Source organism: Felis catus, chromosome B1 (genome assembly GCF_018350175.1).
Source record: "Felis catus isolate Fca126 chromosome B1, F.catus_Fca126_mat1.0, whole genome shotgun sequence".
In the NCBI taxonomy this organism is placed as follows: Eukaryota; Metazoa; Chordata; class Mammalia; order Carnivora; family Felidae; genus Felis; species Felis catus.
This window is the reverse complement of record NC_058371.1, coordinates 87,484,305-87,499,603: the sequence shown is the minus strand read 5'-3', so window position 1 is coordinate 87,499,603 and position 15,299 is coordinate 87,484,305.

Genomic DNA, 15,299 nt, shown 5'->3' with positions numbered 1-15,299 from the left:
ATCATTTATTTGATCTCTTCTCATTTTGTTTGAATTGGCATATCATGATAGCACCAAGCTTGTTATTTCAACCTTAACATAAAATCCCTAGAGGGATAAAAAGAGAATGCTGGGTTGTGATACATCAAGGATTCAGATAATCAAAAGAACTTTAAAAATAAACAGTAACAACAAGTTAAGTAATGTGGACATATTCAACATCGCTCTATTTTAAAATAATTATGAATAATTACAATAATAACAATTAAAATAATTTCGTTCTCTCCTTCCTTCCCCTCAGGCTCTTTTGTTTTAATTGCACTTTGGTATTTTCTTTCTCAGGCCAGATATTAGCAAACACAATCAGAGTCCTCCTTGCCCCCCACAAAGTTGCTTTGGTTCAATTTCTGTTCAGTAACGAAAATAAATGTTTAAACTCTAGGTTAGCTCTTTCCTAATCCTCTTGCTCTGGTGTTCATCATCACATGTGCTTTTTTGCTTCTTCTGAGAAAACCTCAATGCAGAACTCATTACTTCTCGGAGTGGTCCTAAGGAATACACACACACACACACACACACACACACACACACAGGAAGTGAACAATGTAGAATCAAACAAATTAAAACCCTTCAGATACTCCTGCCTCTACTGTTCTCTTTAGCTAAACCTCCATGGAAGATTTTTTTCTTCTTTTGACCTCTCCCTTCCTTTCTGTAATACCTAGACTCTGGGTTCTCTTCTCCTCTCTCCCAGATTTTCCTCAATCATTTCCCATTTTCCCCTCCTTTATATGTGCAACAAACCCACTGCGCCTCAGCATCTCCTGTAAAATTTGTACACCCAAACACATCCCAGTGACGATCTGCAAATAAAATTCCCTTATAACAGCTCCTGCCTCCCCGAGAATACAATTTAGTCCCCACCTTTGATTACTAGAACATGCTCACCTGGCTTACCCTTCCTCATCCCTAGAGGTTTATACAGCTAGTCTTTTGAATGAGATGTTCTCCCTATATTTGGATATACAATCTGATTGAAATAATGCGAATTTTCTTCATGATTTGTTTCTCTGTTCTGTCAACTGAAGTCTAATGGATCATTTCTGGTGTTATTGTCTACTGTAGTCACAACAGAGAATTCAATAAGATGACACGAATACATGACAAAGGAGGGCCTGACTTAAGCTGTGGAAAATGAAATGGATGATGCCACCACTGTGCTCGGCTCTGCATTTCAAAAGGTCATGAGTTGGCAAACCCTGGACTCTTCACCAGCAGGACGCTTTTCCTTTCTGGGGTGCCCAATTCCCATGGCCCTGAAGGATTACATTCCACAAGACTATTTTTATTTCCATCTATACATCTAGAAACTTGTTTAGATGGAAATAATGGCAACAATGATCCAGGTAATTATACCTTGAATTTATAGGGCACTTTTCTGAGGAACTTAGAATTCTTCTTGAGGATCTAAGGCTCCCCGTCATTTTTCTTCCCTAAGTATCATAATCCAAAAAGAAGTGATTGCACCTATAAATGCGGACTTATTTCAAATGGTTAACCCTAAATACAGAGCACTAGAAAATTCCACCCATACCTCGCTCCAGGAATGACTTAACAGGAAGCTGGCAGCGAGTTATGATGCTTATGGTGGTTGTAAAGTAGTTTACTTTCTGCCTGAGTAAGACATTAAGGCATGCGTCAGGTGTCATTAAAGAAGGTGTTCAGCAACTGTCAGCCTCCAAATAATTACAGACCACGGTTTCTTTTAAGACATGCTCCCCACTTTCCACACTGTGGTAACTGCCTTACACCACCTGTTCTGTCAGCACTGCATGGAGAGAATTTGAGGGGCAGGCCGGCTGCTCACCTGAGGTTAATGATTACCCTGTGGCTTTTCTCTATGGTTTACACATTCTAATGTTTTCCTGCTGTATTATCACCTGGCAACCTCCACGGGGAGAGAAAGAAGTACACTGCAGGTCCAAATTACCCACAGACTTCTTCATTGACATGTGTGTATGGGTATGTGTGTGTGTGTGTGTGTGTATGTGTGTGCACAGCCAAAAATGTTGTTGCAGTACCTTTAAACCAAGTTGGAAAAGAAAGAACCAAAGGTAAGGACCTTTCTTGAATCAAAATCCTCTCTCTAAAGATATATTGTGGAACCACTGAAGGGATGTCCTTCCAGGAGTACAAACCAATGTTGATGTGGGCTTTCTGCATGGGACAGATACTACTGCTCTGTTGCCTTAAACTGTTTTGAAATGTGCACATAGGCATAAACACACATACACACAAAAGCACACATATCAAGAAGCTGCATCGGTATTCCTTCATCTACATTCCTTAATACTGCCTTTACTAGGAAAGCACCGGTCTTTATGTGGTTAAGAGACTATAATTTGAGCCCGGCAAGGCTGCTCGTTATGTTGAGTAAATGAAAGCCCTTTTAGATTAATAGGTCTGTGTGTCTTCCTTCATTTTGCAAGGGCACAGCCATGCTGATTCCTGAACTGTAGCAATTTAAAGAGAGCAAGTATTAGCATCAGCTGAGAGATATGAGTCATGATGCAATTTTCTACAGATCGCCCCCATTTGTTCAGTCTTCTGCAACCTCTCCAATTCACTATGTCAACACCCATCTCCTCCAGACACTTCCGAGAAAAGTTCAAGCTGGATTTCTCAGTAAATATAAAAATATATGAAGGGGTCAGACTTCTTGCCCAACAAGTTATCATGTTTGGTTTAGTATATATTAAAACTCCCTGAAATGGTGTTTTGGGGTTTCTTGGGACATTTCCTTCCTTAGGCAAATGCAGTACAAAAAAAATTGTGTATTTCCCCACCATGCATCCATCCTATGATTCAGGTCCATCCACAGGAAAACAGCTGTCCTGCTGTGGCTTCCCGTGCCTGGGTCCCTAATGAGGCTCTGCTAATTTCCAATTCCTATAAGGGGCTCATTTTTTCACTACATCTTATGCTTACAGCTGTGTGGCTTTTGGGTTGGGATTCTTTTTTTTTAAAGCCATGTCTAAAGGCAATCCATTTGATCAGAGAGTAATATCCTGACTTCCTCTTTTATCATTTCCCAGTCAGACTCGGGCTGCAGGTAGAATCCTGCAGTTACTTTGTTTAACATTAAAAATAATTTCATTTTCCTGCCAAAAGCTGGTCTTACTAATCATGTTGCTGCTTAGAAGCCTGGAGAATCATGGCTTTCACCTAACTTTAAGTAGTGAGAAATGGCAGATGATCCTAATTAAGAAAGAAACACGGACAGGGAGAAAGACTGTGATATAGAACAAGAAGAATAACAACTCTACGGTAGTAGCTATTTCCATAACCCAAAAGAGAAAGGGAAATTGTCAAGGCAGCAGGAATTGCTTTCAAGAGAAGTCTCTACTCCAAGGCTAAGGCAGGGATGCAGCTAAATTTACTCAGAACTACGACTTCTTTCTTCAGCTCAGTTGAGAAGTTCAGTTTAATCTAGTACTGCCAAACCACTAGGTCAGTAGAAAACACCAGATCCTGAAGGAAAGATGACTTGTATTCAAGAAGCAAAAAGGATGCATTTGATTTGAAATCAAAAGATCTGAAGATACTTTTCCGTAACTATTATTTCTTTTCTCCAAATCATCACTTAAAAATCTTCCATTTTAGACTGAGACTTGATGTAGGAAATGTCAAAACCTGCAGTACTGTGACCTGGAACAGTTCATAGCCAGCCTTTTATTATTATTATTAAGGTTTTTAATTCCTGTGCAGTTAACATGCAAGGCTATATAAGTTTCAGGTGTACAATAGTGACTCAATTCTATACATGACTCAGTGGTGGTCACAAGTGCGCTCCTTAATCCCCATCATCTCTTTCACTCATCTCGCCACCAACCTCCCCTCAGGTAACCATCTGTTCTCTCTAGTTAAGAGTCTGTTTCTTCATCTGTCTCTTTTTATCCTTTGCTCATTTGTTTTGTTTCTTAAACTGCATATATGAGTGAAATCATATGGTATTTGTCTTTCTCTGATTGGCTTACGTCACTCAGCATTACACTCTCTAGCTCCATCCATGTTGTTACCAATGGCAATATTATATTCTTTTCAGGGCTAAATAATAGTCCATTGTACATATGTATACCACTTCTTTATCTATTCATCAATCAGTGGACACTTGGGCTGTACCACATCTTGGCTATTGTAAATAATGCTGCTATAAATATAGGGGTGCGTGTATCCCTTTGAATTACAGTTTTTGTACTTTTGGGGTAAATACCGAGTAGTGCCATTGCTGGATAGGAGAGTAGTTCCAATTTTAACTTTTTGAGGAAACTCCATACTGTTTTCCACAGTGATAGTTGGCCTCTTGACTTGGGTGTCTGATGCTATTGCCAAACGGTTGAGTGTTTATTAATTATATATTAATTGTTAATATAGGGCAGCATGATATGAAGGCTAAATCTGAACACAGCATAGAGAAAATCCAGGAATCGCAGCTAATCAGAACCTATTTGTTTGTACAGCTCCCATAATATATAACAGATTTTCTATGTACCTGTGATAAAGAATAAGAAGTAAATTTATAGAATTTGATAGACAGGGCATGGGTTTTAGGCTCAGACAAACCTATGTCTATGTAAACACATAAAGACTACACTGCCCACTGGGTACTTGAGAGTGTTAACATTTGGTATGGTTTCTAACTGGTAGAGCCAACACTCAATGACCCAAAAATGGAAGCAACTGTGGAAAAGACCTTGGCCAAAACAATGTTGAACACCAAGTATCTCTCATTCAACACTGAAAATTTACAGATTTATTCTCTAAAATTCAGAATTTAAAAGACTCTTAACAGAGTCTAAAGGACTTCCCCAGAACAGAATCAAAGGTCCTACAACTGACTAAAGATATAATTCAAGTTCTGATTTGTCCAGAAAGGAGAAGAGAAATAATTTCAGTTCAGCTCCTATTGCATACCAGACATTTACATACAGCCCATTTATTTCTCAGTGTAGTGCAGGCATTATTGTCTCTATTTTACAGGAAAAATAATTGACACTGATAGTAATAACACCCATGTTTTTTGTAATTACTATTACAGTTAACATTTGGAGGAACAATATGTCAATTACTGTACAAAGTGCTTTAGATGTATTTCTTATATAAACCTCCCCAATAAAGCAAGATATATTTTTATTCTCATTTTAGAAATAAAGAGGGGCACCGGGGAGGCTCAGTTGGTTAAGCATCTGACTTCGGCTCAGATCATGATCTCGCTGTTCATGAATTCCAGCCCTGTGTTGGGCTCTGTGCTGACAACTCAGATCCTGGAGCCTGCTTCAGATTCTGTGTCTTCCTCTCTCTCTACCCCTCCCCCACTCACACTCTCTTTCTCAAAAATAAACATTAAAAAAAGAAATGAAGAAATTGGGGCTCACAGAGTTGGAATAACTTGCCTAAGATCACATAGCAAAACAATCAGGTCAAGATTAAAACCCCAGTGACTTCCTTCCACTAGGCCACAAATACCTGGGAGGCAGATATAATATACTTTACTCGCTATAAATCTTAGCATTTTTTAGTTACCATTTATGTGAAATATGGTACATCTCTCTAAATTACTGCTAACTGCAATAATTAAATGCTTATAGTATTTACGGGAGGTGGCGGGGGGGGGCAGGCAATACTGAGAGTATGAACTCTAATGTCAGGTATCTGAGTTTGAGCCAATGGTGTGCTTAGTTGTTAGTGGCAATTTAGAGAGGCCTACCTACTTTAGTATAATAAATAAGAAGCTTTGTGCACACAACTTCCCTAAACATCTTACCAAGAAATTTAGTGATGATACAAAAATTTCTTTGAGTGCCAATAAATATGTTTTTGTACTCATTTCCCTTTGTCATTTAACCTGAATTTTATGAAAGCATAATTATTGACTTAATTATTAAAAGTTGTTTTCAAAAGTGGGGCCTTGAAGATTTTACATCAGCCAAGGTCACATTTCCCTCTTGATTATGCCCTAGAAAAGTTATGAAATGTCTTAAAATCTATAAATTTTTTTTAATCCTACAAAGAAGTTTGGAAATATCCTCACATTGTCCTAAAGCATCTATAGGATTTCAAAGTGATTTTGCCACACACGTTTTCTAATGTAGGTTTTGGAGTCTTTGGAGCTCTACTTACTGGCTGTGTAACAGGTCCAGGAACTATTAGAGCTCATAGGTATCAGTGTGCACCTCTCTACTTCCCAGCATCTCTCACAGGTTGACCATGTAACTGACAAGACACAATGGAATATGGGAAGAAATAATATAAGGCCAGGCTCCTAAAATACACCAAGTAATTTTCCAAATATACTCTTCCCAGTCTGTGCATCAAGAAATGAATGTCTCATAGATAGGGAAATCACATAATAGAAAGACTTAGATCCCTCAGTAGTCACTTGGATTAAAGCCACCCAAATAGGAATCTCTGTACCAGTATTATAGATAAGAATTAACCTTTACTGGGCTAAGCCACAGAGAATGGTTCAGTAACAGCCAGCCTTATTTATATTGACCTTGGATCTTGGAAATTATGGTATTTACTCTCTACTTCATAAAGGCCCTGTGAGGATGGCATGAGATAATGAACTTCAGGTGCATGGCAATTATCTCTCTCTTTCTATGAGTTTGAGTTGTAGCCTATAAATTTTTGTCTGTTAGCTAACAAATGTATAAAGTTAAATATGTGCTTTATGGCATATGTTTATATAAATAAATACACATGCACGTGTGCACACACACACACACACACACACACACACACACACTTATCTCACCCAGTCCATACATCCCTCTACTGCTAACCTATGGAAAGGGGACAGTCTTTAGGATGACCACTTGGTGGTTTACCAGAAGGCAATAAAACATGAATTTTAGGACAATCTTTTCGTGCTCATGGCAGACTCCCCACCAGCATTTTTCATTCCTGCAGCAACAGAAGACTATGATTCATATAGAATCATGAAATCACAGAAGTCACTTGATTTGATATGGATCAATTTTACATATGATTCATGGAGAATTATAGAATGACCAGGCACAGAGTGAACCTAGTGTAGCTTCTTACATTGAAAGCCCAGAACTAACATTCAGGTCTGTGTATCAAAAAGACTGCCCTCAATAGAGAGCTACCGTAACTGGTTTCTGGGACTTTTATAAGTTGTACCATACTCAACTGAATCAGCTAACTGAAGAACTCTAACAGTGGTGGTTTCTGCACCAGATAGTAAGGAATAGGAGGAATCAAAATTTTAGAGATATCCCAATACTTTCTCACCAGAAGTTAGAACAACTGCAATATACAGCATGCTTGAAATCAGTTGTACCTATAAAAAGAATATTACTGTTCAAGTCTAGTGCATTAAATGTTTAAGCTATATAGACACTGGGTCAGATTGGTGTAAGAGAAAGATTTAAACTCAGTCACAATCTGTTTTAGCAGTTAATCTCTATATGGTCCTGAAGAAACTAAACCAGGAATCCCAGGCAGGCTAGAATTTAAATCTCAACTGCCATGAATTTTATACACACACACACACACACACACACACACACACACACACACACGAATATTCAGCCATTAAAAAAGAAGGAAATCCTTCCATTTGTGACAAGAATGAACTTTGAGAGCATTATTCTACTAATGCTTGAATAAATTAGAGAAAGAAAAACATGGTATGATCTCATTTATATGTGGAATCTAAAAAGGCCAAAGCTTGAGCACCTGGCTGGCTCAGTCAATATAGCATGTGACTCTTGATCTCAGGGTCAAGAGTTCAAGCCCCCCATTGGGTGTGGCGTCCACTTACAATTTTTTTTTAATTTAAAAAAGCAAAGTCATAGAAACTAAGAACAGATTTGGTTGTTGCCAGGAGCAGAAGATGGAAGTGAGAGAAATAGGTGACAATGATCAAAAGGTACAAACTACCAATTATAACTTGTAAGTTGTAAGATGAATAAAGTTCTGGAGATTTAATATACAGCACAGTGTACATTAATAGTTAATTAATGTTTATAGTTAAAATATAGTGTAGTGTAAGTTATAGTGTAATTTTTATAGTTAAAAATACCGGGGGCCCTGGGTGGCTCAGTCGGTTGAGAGTCCAAATTTGGCTTAGGTCCTGATCTCACAGTTTGTGAGTTCAAGCCCCGCATTGGGCTCTGTGCTGACAGCTCAGAGGCTGGAGTCTGCTTCGGATTCTGTGTGTCCCTCTCTGTCCCTCCCCCACTCACACTCTGTCTCTCTCTCTCTCTCTCTCTCAGAAATAAATAAAAATCATTTTAAAAATACTGTATTATATACTTGAAAGTTGCTATGATTTTTAAAGCTGTTACCACAAAAACAAAACATTGTAAATATGTGAAGTGATAGATGTTTTAATTACCCTTATTGTGATAATTATTTTGTGACACGTACATATGTAAGATCACTACATTGTACACCTTTAACCTATATGACGTTATATATAAATTATATCTCAATGAAGCTGGAATAAATACATTAATTCATTCATTCCTAAATACATTCATTCATTCATTCCAGGTGCCGCCAGTGACTCATCCCTCCGAGCTAAATGTCTTTCTGATATCTCGTACAGATCAAATTTCTTGTTCAAGACTTTATCATTGTCTGCTTTATTATTCCTTAGGTCTTATTGCTTGACTTGTTAGCTTGGCTCCTAGGTTCTTCAAATCTAATTTCTGAAGATGGATGGAAGCTGAAAATATATTTGTGACCCTTGCCTCTTGACACACTGCTCCCTGAAATCTTTTCCTTCCTGCATTGCCGTGGTTTGAGCCATCTAGTGCTACATAGGGATTAAAAGAAGCAGAAGCATGAGCTCACTGCATGAGATGATGAAAAGTAAGGAGATGAAGACAAGTAATATAGGAAAACAGCACAAGCTCTCACAGTAGTCACAAAAGTGCGTCATAAAAACTCTGAAAGTTGCCATCCCTCGGATTGGAGTCTGATTCCCACCTGAAAATTTCAAGCAGAGTGGGGCCGGATAACCATTCCAGGCAGGAGGAGGGAAGGAGAGGCAGCAAATTTCACTTGACTGGGCTCCGAGTCATAATTGACACCAAGTGTGCAAGAATCTTTTCCATAACTAGATGTGGGCCACATTAAGCTCCTCTGTTAGAAGGTCACCCCAGGACAAATAGGCCTCAGCACAGTGATGCTTCAAATACGATCGTGCTCACTTCAGCAGCACACATACTGAAACACGATAGCGTTTCTAGAATCAGAGAGAGTATACCACTTACATCAGAGGAAATACAGGCAAGAGCTCCCCGGTGTTGAGAGTTCTCAGAACACTCACGGCTTCACTATCCAAGAAGGAAGAGGCTTTTAACTTCAGTTAGGTCCTGAGAGTGTGAAATCAGATTTTGTATTTACTACTAATAATGTAAGAGCTGTCCAACCCACATACCTCTTCCTCCACCCTGATCAGGAGGCACAGAGACCACAGCTCCTAAGTTGAGGGAAGAAGAGCCAGTTCCAAAAGGAAAAGGTGACTGAATAAACTTCCTCAACTGCAAGCTTTCTACCAGTTGGTGAGAAAAGGAGAATAACTGTAATTGGACTGGAGCTGGATGTTTTGTCTGTCATTGGGAGCTAGACAAATTCAACAGATGCCTAACAGGCAGAATTGACAGCTCCTGATGGACATTTTAATAGGTAGTGGGGAAGAGAGGGTTTGAAGATAATGCCCGGGTTTCTATTTTGGGTAATTCTCTCCAGGTCTGTTTGATAATCCTATGACTTTGTATTATCTAAGATTGCTTAGAAAAGCCAAAGGACCTCTAGAGTTTCCATGGAGAGTGGAGGAAAAAGTAGCTCCAGATAGCAAACTTTTAAGGGAGTGTGGAGGACCAAATAATTACTCTGTATCCGTAGTTGTGCATATTCTGTGTGCCAGACACATACACAATTATTTCAAATGGTTGTCCAGTGAGAGGGAGAGGACATGACCTCTAAAGAAGCATCTCAGAATCTTGGAGAAGGTGAGTAAAAATTTGCATAATTCAAAATGCCTTCAAAAAAAAGGTTCTGGGGGCGCCTGGGTGGCTCAGTCGGTTGAGCGTCCGACTTCAGCCAGGTCACGATCTCGCGGTCCGTGAGTTGGAGCCCCGCGTCGGGCTCTGGGCTGATGGCTCAGAGCCTGGAGCCTGTTTCCGATTCTGTGTCTCCCTCTCTCTCTCTGCCCCTCGCCCGTTCATGCTCTGTCTCTGTCCCAAAAATAAAAAAAATAAAAAATATAAAACGTTGGAAAAAAAAATTAAAAAAAAAAAAAAAAAAAGGTTCTGATCCTCCCGACCCAGATAAGAATCACAGCAGTGACAGATGTGGAGCCACTAAATGATTACAAACGGAGAATAACATAAACATACTTGTGTTTTAGGAAGCCCACCCTGATGCTTGAATGGAAAATAGAGAAGGACTAACTCTGGAGATTTTAAACATGAACACTTGTTGGGAGATAAATGTAATTGTTGGGGTGACAAATGATGGTAATCTGAGCTAAGGTAAGAATATGACAAAGGGAAGAAATTCAGGGGATATTTAAGAGGCAAAATTAATAGAGCTTCGTGACAATATTGGACACAGGTGGTAGGAAAGAGAGTCTGTTTCATAATGATGCTCAGGTTTCTGACAGGGGTAATCTAACTATATTTTTTTAATGTTTATTTATTTTGAGAGAGAAAGAGTGCAATTGGCGAGGGGCAGAGAGAGAGTGAGAGAGAGAGAGAGAGAGAGAGAGAGAGAGAGAGAGAGTTTGAATCCCAAGCAGGCTTCACGCTGCCAACACAGAGCCCAATGTGGGGCTCCAGTTCATGAACTGCAAGATCATGACCTGAGCCAAAATCAAGAGTCAGACACTCAACCAACTGAGCCACCCAGGTGCCCCAATTCTAACCATATTATAGTAGAGGTCCCAGAGACATGAGCTGAGGTTTAGATGAAGGTGATTCTTACAGTTGTCAAGTTAGAGCCAGTCTTAGGTGAGCATTCCACTGTATCATAGGACTACATCCTATCACCTTACTATGGTAGACAGAATAACGATCCCCCCACCCCCATGTCTATGTTCTCACCTTAGAAAATTTTAGGTTATATGGCAAAGGGGAATTATGATTCAAGGTCTACCCAGGTGACCTTGAAATAGGAAGACTATCCTGGATCATCCAGATGGGCCCAATGTAATCACAAGGGCCCTTAAACATGGAAGAGGAGGGCAGAAGAGTCAGGGCCAGAGTGACACAACATGGGAAAGACTTACAAGCCATTGCTGACTCAGGGGGCCAGGAGCCAAGAAACACTGACACCGTGAAAGCTGGAATAGGCAAGAAAACACATTCCCCTCATCTAGAACCTCCAGAAAGGAATGCAGCCTTGTTGATGCATTGGTTTTATCCCAGTGAGACCCATTTCTGACTTCAGACCTCCAAAACTATGAACTATGATACTATATACCACCACTGTTACAGCAGCAAGAAGAAACAAATACACTTGCCATTTAACCTTCTTTAGCAAATCACTGGCCTTAGATCTACATCCCTAATTTGTTTACCTCTAATGCTTTTTGCTTCTCTTAACTATTTGCCATTTGCAATTTGTTTTGAAAAGTATTTATGAGCTGGTTACTATGTGCCTACAGCTGCATGACTACCGCTATAGTAAGTAACACAACCAGGTGTATTCCCCATGAACAGTCAGGCCCATTGAATTATCTCAATACAAACATGAAAGAAAAGAACACTTTGTGATAGTCATTTTTTGCCCTGCTTATCCAATCACCGTGCAACTAAAACATTCCTTAAGTAATAAATAATTGAGTTATAAAATTTAGGCAGCTTTCTGTCACAGGTATGATACTTATTTTGCTGTTGAATTAATTAATGTTTGGGAAATGCCATGTAAATGTTAGCTATTACCCTTTTCTTATTTATAGTAAGCACGTAACCTTAAATTTACTTCCAGGCAACAGAAAATCCTGTGAAATACATGTGGTGATGATGGATGAACGTTATTTGCCCTTATGACTTTATCTATAACCTACATATAATATTCAGAGCTTGAAATGATGAGGATACTATCTCTCTCAGGCCTAGCTTAGCCCAACACTCAAGAAACGTAAATGTGAATGATTTTGGCTGGAAGACTTAAAAATGAATATGAAGCCATTACTTACATCTTTCATATAACTTTAAAATGGGGGGGGGGTGGGGAGAGGTGGGGCAAGACTCTGTTAAAATTATGTCTTTTGGGAAATGAAAATGTTATATGTAGTTACATAAAGTCCAAAATGTATTTCCAAATCAAGATAAAGCACAGATAATTCGGATTCTATTTTAAAGTCCTAATTGGCCTAACATTAGGTTTATATTGCAGCTCACCCCCCTGGAAGATGGTTCCATCTGGAAGAGTATATTATATTTATTGTGCCACTGCCAGATGTTCCTAGAAGTTAACAGAAAAGAGCAATGGGCCTCCAAAGAGAGAAGCTGTATCATAGTCTTCATAGGACTAGGAGTGATAAGAACATTACGTTCTTGCACGAAGTGGCAGCCAGCCAGATACACAGGGGACCAAAGACTCTGGCCTCTGGGTTATCCTTAGTTATAACACTACCACCTAAAAGGACAAAATGTGACGTGGGTCAGGAAAAAAAAAATGCATGAATTATATAAGTGAAGGAAACTAAAACTTGATTCCAAGCACAAAGCAGGCTAGAGATACTCCACTACACAATTCCAGAATCTTCCACCCTAGTCTATGCCCTTAAGCTACAAAGACACCAAATCCCCTCTGAGAGCGATACTGGAAGCTGTAATTTGATTAGGGTTGAGATACCGTGGTTATAAATTGCACACGAAATAACAAATACTTAAAATATTTGACAATTGCTTGTTGTATTTCTCAAAATTGAGCCAGATGCCTTAAGCCTCAAAATGCAGGGAAATTGCCGTCTCCGTGGCAAGTCTGTTTGTACAGCAAAACCTATATTTGAGCATCTCCAGAGAACTAAGGTGTAATCGGCCACAGCTGTGTAATTGAAGAAGCTCTGATACATGGGACTACACAAGTTATTTTCAACGAGCAGAGTTCAGGATATTTTTCTTTGAGAATGAATGTGCAGAGTTCTGGGTTATAATTGTATTTCTACCACACTAAAGGAGCTTACTAATGCTAACACTATGATAAAAGCAGGGCCTGAAAGGGACCGTCCAAATGTATGAAGTTTCACCTCTACTTGACAATGTAATTTTTAACCAGCTTTTAAATACCATAAGCTAGGGGCGCCTGGGTGGCGCAGTCGGTTAAGCGTCCGACTTCAGCCAGGTCACGATCTCGCGGTCCGTGAGTTCGAGCCCCGCATCGGGCTCTGGGCTGATGGCTCAGAGCCTGGAGCCTGTTTCCGATTCTGTGTCTCCCTCTCTCTCTGCCCCTCCCCCATTCATGCTCTGTCTCTCTCTGTCCCAAAAATAAATAAACGTTGAAAAAAAAAATTTAATAAATACCATAAGCTAAATGCACCTGAGCCCATTTAAACAGTGAATCCTAGGTTGGAATGTTAATTCAAATGTGTGCTTTGCAATAAGTAAATATCCTGAAATACATCGCCTTCCTGTTCATGTCATCAGCTTCTCCCAAACCTTGAAATCGAAGTTATTTCATGGTGTATTCGAAAGAATATTGTTTTCTGTTTACGTATACACGATTGTCCCAGTCGTTCATGCAGACTCTCCTGCAATACTCAACATTTGGAATCTTCCAGAGCTTATGCTATCTAGAAGCTGTGTAGCCGCATTTCCACTTTACTAATTTGAGAGTACATGATCTTTCCCTGAATTTTCTTGGGTGAATTGACCTTCCACCAAGTATCATCAAGGAGATTTGATTCCTGGATCTTGCCTTAATGAATAGCAGTTCCAAGTAATGGGCTATGACCCACACCTAAGTATACCTCTGAAGTAACCTTAGCACAACTGTAGATGGTAAATATTCCAATTCCTTCTCTACTGTAGGAGAAACTAGCTAAAAGGAATGTCACAGGATCACCAGGGACTACTAAAGACCTTCTAGGTTTTTGGTGGTCATTTAAATAACACCATATCATTTGTAGGGCTTGGAACAGTGAGGACTCTCTGTTCTCCATAAATAGACCTTGAGCTTTAGATGCACTATCAGGGAATGTGGCTCTTTACAAAGTCCCCTTTCAAGGTCAGTATCTATGCAGCAGAGCAACCTCTCTAAGAACAAAGCTTGGAAAGAACTCACATGAGGAAGTGAGAAGAGGAGGCTAGTAAGTCAGCTGCCCATGCCAGCCAAAACAAGAGTCAGCAAGATGGCCGATGCCACAGGGAGATTAGCTGGACTTTATTCCCTTTTGTATTCCATTATTATAATTTGAAGCCTTGTTTTGGTACAATAAAATCCCTAATTTGCATAAGGCATAAGTGTTTTAATAACAGCACTGTTAACAGGTTAGAATTAGTTCACACAGAATTAACCTGTAAGCTTCTTTGTTAGACGGTGAATACTGTGAGGCAGAGACACATTCATTTGTTTACGTACACAACTTAGCATGACCTTTGGCAGATAGGGGGTCCTAGGGAAGTGTTTATCAATTTGAGTTTTTGAAAAGATGTCCCTTAAGTGTCTAGTGTCTATGTTTTCCTTAGCATGTACATTTCTTAGTCCCTGGAAACTTACATAATAAAGTATAAAACAAATATTTAACATCATATGCAATGCTACAAGACTGATTATACCATTTCTTAGTTCTTTTGTACCTTTCATTTTACTTAATTAATCGATGTGAGTAAATGCCTCAAGGAAATATACATATTTAAGAATTTTGGACACATTTACAATGTTGGCATATTTATAATTTGAGACATACTTAAGAAAGTGAAATTAGACACATCTTAGACATATTGAAGAATTTTGGACATATTTAAGAATATGAAAATTCTCCTTAGCCTGCAACAATTTACCACGGTTGGAGAGCAACATGATATAATGGAAAACTATTGGTCCCATTCAGGGGTGTGTTCATAGTGGGTACTCAACAAATGCCATTAAGTGCTTGACTGTTAAAGGAATAATGGAAGGTTTTGGCACTCAGTGAAAATGAAAGCCTAATTAATGATGCAAATGAATTTCTGATCAACGTGGGAAAAGCACCAGTACTATTAAATCCTGCATAGTTACAATTGTGTCCACATTCTCATTCTTCAGTTCTGTTAGGAAGATTCAGAATCCGAGAA